Raw genomic sequence first — 7,371 nt, 5'->3', positions numbered from 1 at the left:
TTTTTCAGAGGTAACAAAGCATCTGTCAGTCAGCTGACTAAACCTTGTTTCCTTACTAAGGAGTCCACTAAGAAACACACACGGCTTAGTATGACTGTATGAAGACACAAAGCAAACCTCTAAAATTGTTTACAATACAAGAATTCTATAGAGTACAGGATATGAGAACAGCATCACCACAGCTGATTCCCATATCCAAGCACTTGTAATAGAGCATGTTTTATTAATAACTACGTATATTCCTAACAATAAGACATTTTGCAGCCAACAGGTTAAATGCCTTCTTGAAAAAGAGAGCAATGGCAACACAGAAATATCTCATCAAAAGACTTGAAACACAAACAAAAGCTCATCTGAAGAAGGTGCTATATATAAAAATATATATAAAAATATACACAACAGCAAGACAATAAAAAAATGGGAAGGAGCGGTGTAAAAAAAAAAATCTATCTCAAAGGAAAAAAGAAGAAAAGCATCTTACAGCTCCTGTCTTAATAAGTAATACATTAAACAAGTAACTTTGATCTTTAGTTTGCTAATATTATTTTGGTGGTTAAATATTTATGGTATGAAAGAATATGTAACACAGGACTGCAGCTACACAAATATCCCACTTCCGCAACCACAGAACAGGACAACAGGACTTCAGAGAAATAAACCTTACCAAAATCCATTGACTAAGTTTGCAATGCTTGTGTCTTCAGATACAACACTGTAAGTCTCTAAACCTCATGTATTTGTAGTACAACCCATGTTTTCTGCCTAAAGATCTGTAGAAAATCCCAAAATGCATACTTTGTAGATATGCTGTATCAAAGATTCACCATTATTTGAAAAGCCACACAAGCAGGTGCTGTAGCTGTAACAGCTGAAAACCCCATACTCCACCAAGTATCCTTTTGGCTGTGTGGATAAAACCCCTTCAGTTAATTGGTAGTACAATGCCTTTGCAGTTGGCTGGTTCAGGCCATCCCAAATGCCTGATGCCTTCACAAGTAACTTGGAAGACACTAACTAAATTCACCCAAGCTTGTTTGCTTTGTATTTATAGAGGAAACTCATCACTATTTCCTCTTTAGCATATATTTATCAAATTTAAGGAGCTTATCAGAATTTCTTGAAGAGTCCACTTAACTCTAATAATGATTAAAAAAAGTATATCCTGTGGCTATGTGGTAAAGCTAGTATGAAGTGAAAAAAGTGGTCAAGTAAGGAAAATTAAAGGGTAAGGAAATTATAGGGTGTGAGGTGTTAGAAAGATCTTGATTTAGAAGCTGAGATAGAAGCTTATGGACTTGTTTTCCCTCTCCCGGTATTTGGCATTGAATGACTGCTATTGCAGTCAGATTTTCAAAACAGCTCATGCCTTTTCAAGCTTATTTACAGGAATTAATTGTATTTCTATAAGCACTATACCAGATAACTGTGCCAAGTCAGAATTTACAATAATTTCTGCATCAATATAGTTAAATCAGGGCAAGAATTAAAAAAGGAGCAGATTTTGAAACACAGACATGAAGCAAATTGCAAAAGAGCCTTTACTTAAGATATATTAATCTCCGCAAAGCACCAAAATCCTGGCTCCCTTTCACTTCCAGTGCCTGACTCCAGGGGTGTGATTCTCAGCTTGGTCTCTTACTTCTTACCTCCTCACTCCAAAAGGTGACTGCCTAGAGCTTTTAGCCACTTTCTATATTTTCCATATTGAAGTCCCCAAATGCCCAACAGTGGGCTTCAAGAAGCCTATCAGAGGCAGCAACACCAAGCAGCTCCCTGCTTAGGTCAGTCCTAAATCCTTTTGGGATCTATACACCAGAAACTCCTCTACCTTGCCAGTGTTAAGCATCCTCTGGCCACACCTAGCACATCACTCCCATACTAGATAGGTGCAGCCGTGATGCCCAAGCTCTTTATCCAAGACACACCTTAAAGCTGTGTGAGATACAGGATCAATTCTCCCATTAATGGAAGGAGTGTAAATCTCCCACTGTCTTGGCTGAGACTACAGCATAGATTTACCAGCCCCGGAATGTCAATGAGATTCCATATTAAATGAAATAATGAAGTTTCTTTGGGCTGCAGGAAGAAAGAAAGCAAGAGCATGAATGTATAATTTAAGGGGAAAAGCACTCACTCAAGAAGAAGGAGAAAAAAAGTGAATTCTAGTTCCTGCCCCAATGCCTACTTGAGATAAAAATATACAGACAGTCATTAGGGCAGGGCCTGGAAACCAAGAGTTTTAGGAAGGGTGGCAGCTGTTCCAGGAAATATGTGTTCATGAATTCAGTAAAGCAGAGCATGAGTAAGCAAGCTAAAGTAGGCAAGACATCTTTAGTGAAGGAGATTATTATTAGTCTTTTAAGGAAGCTATTTCATGAAGAGTGTGATAAGGCTGGAATGTCATGGCTATTCTGATTTGGATGACAAAAATCCCTATATATCCAGAGAGTAAGTTGACTCAAGCCCCAGTTCAGCAAAGATTTTCTGATGTAATTTGCCCCATTGGTAATCAATTACGTATTAGCATGAAGTGGTTTTTTTTTTACCTCCCACTAGCAACACCAGAAATTTCCAAACAAGCTCTGGGTTCAAACACTTGGCTGCTGCAAAAACCCCAGAATTTACCAGTGCATGCCATATGAACCAGCACCAAGATTATGGATTGGGTGGATCCATGAATTACGGGTTATGAATGGAAGCCTATCTGTAATAATGCTATTTCAGATCAAGGAAATTCAATTTGATGAGACTAGAGTTTAAGCTGGAGAAATGGTACGTCCTTTTAAAGAATATGAAAAAGAATATAGCATCATGACAAAGAATATATGCAACCTTGGGTCATGTGTCAAAGGCAGCCCCATCAACATGCTTAGCAAGCATGCAAATATACCCAATATAAGTCACATTCAATTTTTTGATCATATAACGTATGGCTTACTTAAATACTAGCCTCTGAGACTGATTTCTACATTGAAAACAATCGACCTGTTCCTGGCAAAATATACTTCAACAGGGATGGAAAATCCTTGCTCATCTGGGAGATCCTGTTCCTGCACACACTTCCTGCACTCCAGACTCTCTCGCACAAGCCCACTGCTACTCTGAGTGGAACATCTGTTTCCATAGTAGGGGTTGAAAAGAGAGGCAGTTTTAACAGTAGTGGAAGGAGTTGTATATGGAAATGGATATGGATATACATAACAGGTAATATCAATATATATTAGCTACTGGTATATTAAGCTTGGTATGATTTTTATGGCAGTCCAAAACAGACATACTGCTGAATCACTAATATAAATTTGTGTTAATTTAAGATGATACAGTTATTTTCTGTTTGCAGGATCTAAATATATAAACTAACTGAACAAGAATAGCTCAGGTTTCACACATCTTGCACAGATTATTATGCCTGGCAGGTTCTTGAGACGTTGAAGCCCTCTCCTCTTGCCTGAGAAACTCCAGATCATTAGTAAAGAGAATATGCATAAATCACAGGTGGGAGAGTACAGTGTAGAGAGAGTCAAACCATTTCATCTATTTGAATGTGGTCAGAGGACACTGCAGCAAGGGGAGCAGTTATTCAGAGAAGTGAGACAGCAGGTGGCCACCAAAACAACAGAGTAATTCTCAGGGGTAATCGTATTTTCTGCTGAGCTGTAAACATCGGTCATGTGGGTATTTCCACACGCCCACACTTTGATCCTGACCCCATACACACTTAGAGGTAAGCTGAACTTTCTGCTGGGACCACTCATGAGTTCAGCTCAGCAAATACCTGTGCGTTTGCAGGATTAGTCTTTCTATCTGAACTGGACTTGCCAAGTCTGTTTTGTTGATATTGCCAGTGCTTGTAGCTGATACTCTTTTACCTTCATTACAAAAGAAAAGTTCTCCCCTGTCCCAGTGCCTCTAATCTGCTGGTCAGGTGGGGTTTAGATATGTTATACCCATAAGCAAACCTATTAATGAAAAAGTACTACTGCAGTGGCTATTCACATTGAGTGAAAAAATGCAGAGAAAAGCAATTGAACAGCAAAAATCAGAAGACCTAAGAATTTCTTTCAGCTTTTTTATTCAAACACATTGAATAAAGACATTGCCGTTCCTGACTTCAAAGAGAGGGCCAACGTGAAAACATGTCTACCAAAATTTAGTGGTGACAAGTGACTATACCACAAATACATTAAAGAAAACATTTTGTGCAAGTTGTTTACAGAACCTATACAAATGTTCTGTAGCCAGGCCAGGACAGCTTAGGAAAAAAAGAAAACCACACAAGTACCCCTTCAGTAATTTTAAAAGTAGTTTCCTCTCTTTATTCAGGAACATCCTGGGAGTGGCTCCTCTGTATAATGGCATTTTCAACTACAGAGAGGGCTGGGCAAAACTGCGGTTACTCTTCAGCTAGATGTTTTGACATAGAGCAGAAATATGCCCATTCAGAGAACTGTAAGGCTGCCCTGATCATTTCCTCAGAGTAAATAAAAAGGATTTAACAGCAAGGCTGTCAGTGTTAGGAGTATACACCGAGCTTCTGCAGAGAGACAGCAATGGTCATGCTGTTGCTCAATCTCTGCTACTGTGTAATGAAAAAAATTCCAGGATGAACAATTTCTGTTAGGTATTGGACTTTCTGAAGATGCGTCAATGGGAAACAGCAGGGCTAAGCACTTCCCCAAACAAAGCATGCTGAAATTTAATTCATGTACTTCATTCCTATGCAAAACTGCCTCGACTTACATGAACATAATGGAGGTGGATATATTCAAAAAGCTGAGCACGCATCTCTGTGAGATCAGGATATTATAAAATAATATAAAAGAGTGGTGATACAGAAGTTGTGTGTTCTGCTCAAGTGCAAAATCAGTATGTGCCCCAATAGTGTCCCATGACTGGTGCCACTGTAACAGATATTGCAGTTGGAATTCACCAGAAAAGCCATAAAGTGAGGAGAGCCTAAAGACTGCAATACTCTTGTTTAAGTACACTGTCTGTGTTTAACGGTAAGTATCCCTAGCAAAATGGGTTGGCGATAAGCATTGAAACAACTGCACCCTTGAGAATCTTGTAACGTTGATCAAGTTTTCTTTATTTTGCGGATAGAGGATTTTAAAGTCTAGTTATGAGTCTTGAATTTAATTCAAAATAAGATACAGTAATGACAGTTGGAAGCTGTAAATAAGGTAGGGTTGTTTTCCTTAAATTTTGCAGATCCAAGTAATGAGTTATTCTCCTTTATTGTAAATGACCTTAATAATCAATAGTATAGTGGCACAAAACTGAGCTCTCCTCACCACATTTCTTTGAGACAATTCAGTGATGACTGTGACAACACGTTTTCAGACATATATTATGTGAAGGAGAGCTCAGCAGTGCAGTCATCGAATTTTTACTATGCAATCATCACTAGTTCCCTTTCATACTACACTCAATTCCCAGGGATGCCTGTGTTTGCACGAGGCGTGTAGAGCTGGTTTATAATCCAGCTGATCCAGAACTGTATGGCTTTACATCAGTCTTCTGCACCAACCCTGGGACGGTGGTTGGGATAGAGTTAGGGAAGAGAAAGGTATAACAGGAATGGTCCGAGCTCCTATCTATTTTCTGGTGGATTTGGGGTTTAATTTATGTTCAAAGCAAGGTCCTTCAACAGTTTTTTTCATCTGACTGGGCAATTTGCATAACAGAGAATATTAATCACAAACATAAAATACAATGTCTGTAAACAAGCACCCTGTGGCATAGTTTAACACCAAAATGAAGAAATCCTACAATTCTGAAGAAAAAGAGAGCTCTTCTGGGGTCAGAATAAAAAAGCAACAGCTGACCAGTTACTCTCCCTGTGCTACATGGGATGGAGGCCCGGACAAGCCTGAGGGGCCCCATTGCAGCCAAGGTTCTCGGGGGACTAGGGGTGCCTGAGCGCAAAGCCAGGCACCTCGGGGCCCCGCAGGCCTGCTGCAGTCATGGCCTCGCCTGCCATCGGCGTGGGAGGGCTGCAGCGTAACCGCAGCCTGATAGTACTTGAGCTCTTGGTTCAAAGGCAGTCTATCCTTGGAGACATGAACAGGCAGGAAGCCAGGCAGACTTCTGGTTTTGTGAACAATTGAAACTGATTGACACTTTCTTATAAAATTTCCAGTTAACTGGCAAAGCCATAAACTACAGTTTAATAGAAAAATAAAAGTCTTTGGGGTAAAATAGCCAAAGTTTCTCTTTCTTACATGAGAAATCCTTGAATCAGGATTATTCTCCCCGTCTTTAAGAGAGGGATCACATGATTCACTAAACCTGCCAGTGTTTACCCTTGGTCCCGTTCTGAAAATCAGGCCTTTTGACTTGATATACACCTTCTTCAACAGGACCCCATTGCTCTCTACCTCTGCCCCTCTTTAAGCTTCCCCAAAGCCCCTGGCATCCCTCAGTCTCATCACGTATCAGGCTCCGTCACCCATTGATTTGTTCCCATTCCTCCTAAGTCTTCCTCAAAAAAATCTTATTCATCTCTACATAAATAATTGATCAAAAGTTCCTTTATATATACGCTATACTCCAATTCTTGTGTTTTAAAGCAAAACTTCAGAATGTAACAGACAAAAATTATCAGACGGGGAAATCAATCTTTTATGAAGCAAAAACATCAAAAATGCAAGTATCCAAAAATAAACTGAATTTAAAAGCTGGAGATACTTAGGAGACTCACTCCCTGTTTTTAGGAAAGATTTTTTCAACCTTCACAATCTAATTATGCATTATTATCCAGAATGACTTGATGATATCTTAATCAGTGCATCTTCACTGCCTTCCTATATTTCTCTGCTTCTACCTTTTTCTTTCCAAATAATCTCTTCATTCGCTCCCAAAAAGTAACCACTCACAACAACTTTCTTCAGACCGATCACACTATTTTGAGGGAGTACCTCTGGCAATTCCTTAAATGAGTACCTTTAAGCCAAATACTGAAATTTCTCTATACTCAACTTGCATCATTACCTATTGACTAGCTCTACAAAGAAAGGAAAATATGTTCATCATAAACAATCTCTTCACTCCATCATCCGAGTAAATAAGCACTATTTTCCCTCCCCGGCTAGCATGAGGACAAAACACCGTACCTGTCTTGTTCCCGCAAGAGCAAAACCAATGCTATTGTTAATCACAGGTCAGAAAAATATAGGCATTCTGAGCATGAATGACTGCTCATCAATGAGGTGACAAAAATACGCCTCACCCTTAAGTGTTTTTACGAAAGGTCTAGGATAAAAGTGGCAGTTTAGAAAAAAAAATAAAAACAGGGAAAATCACTTACTGTAGTTGGTTCTGCAGAGGTATTCAACACAAACATCACCCTTCCTTGTCCAGCTGCCAAGT

This window comes from Numenius arquata, chromosome 2 (assembly GCF_964106895.1).
Source record: "Numenius arquata chromosome 2, bNumArq3.hap1.1, whole genome shotgun sequence".
NCBI classification, from domain to species: Eukaryota; Metazoa; Chordata; class Aves; order Charadriiformes; family Scolopacidae; genus Numenius; species Numenius arquata.
Note: the sequence above shows the minus strand (reverse complement) of the source record.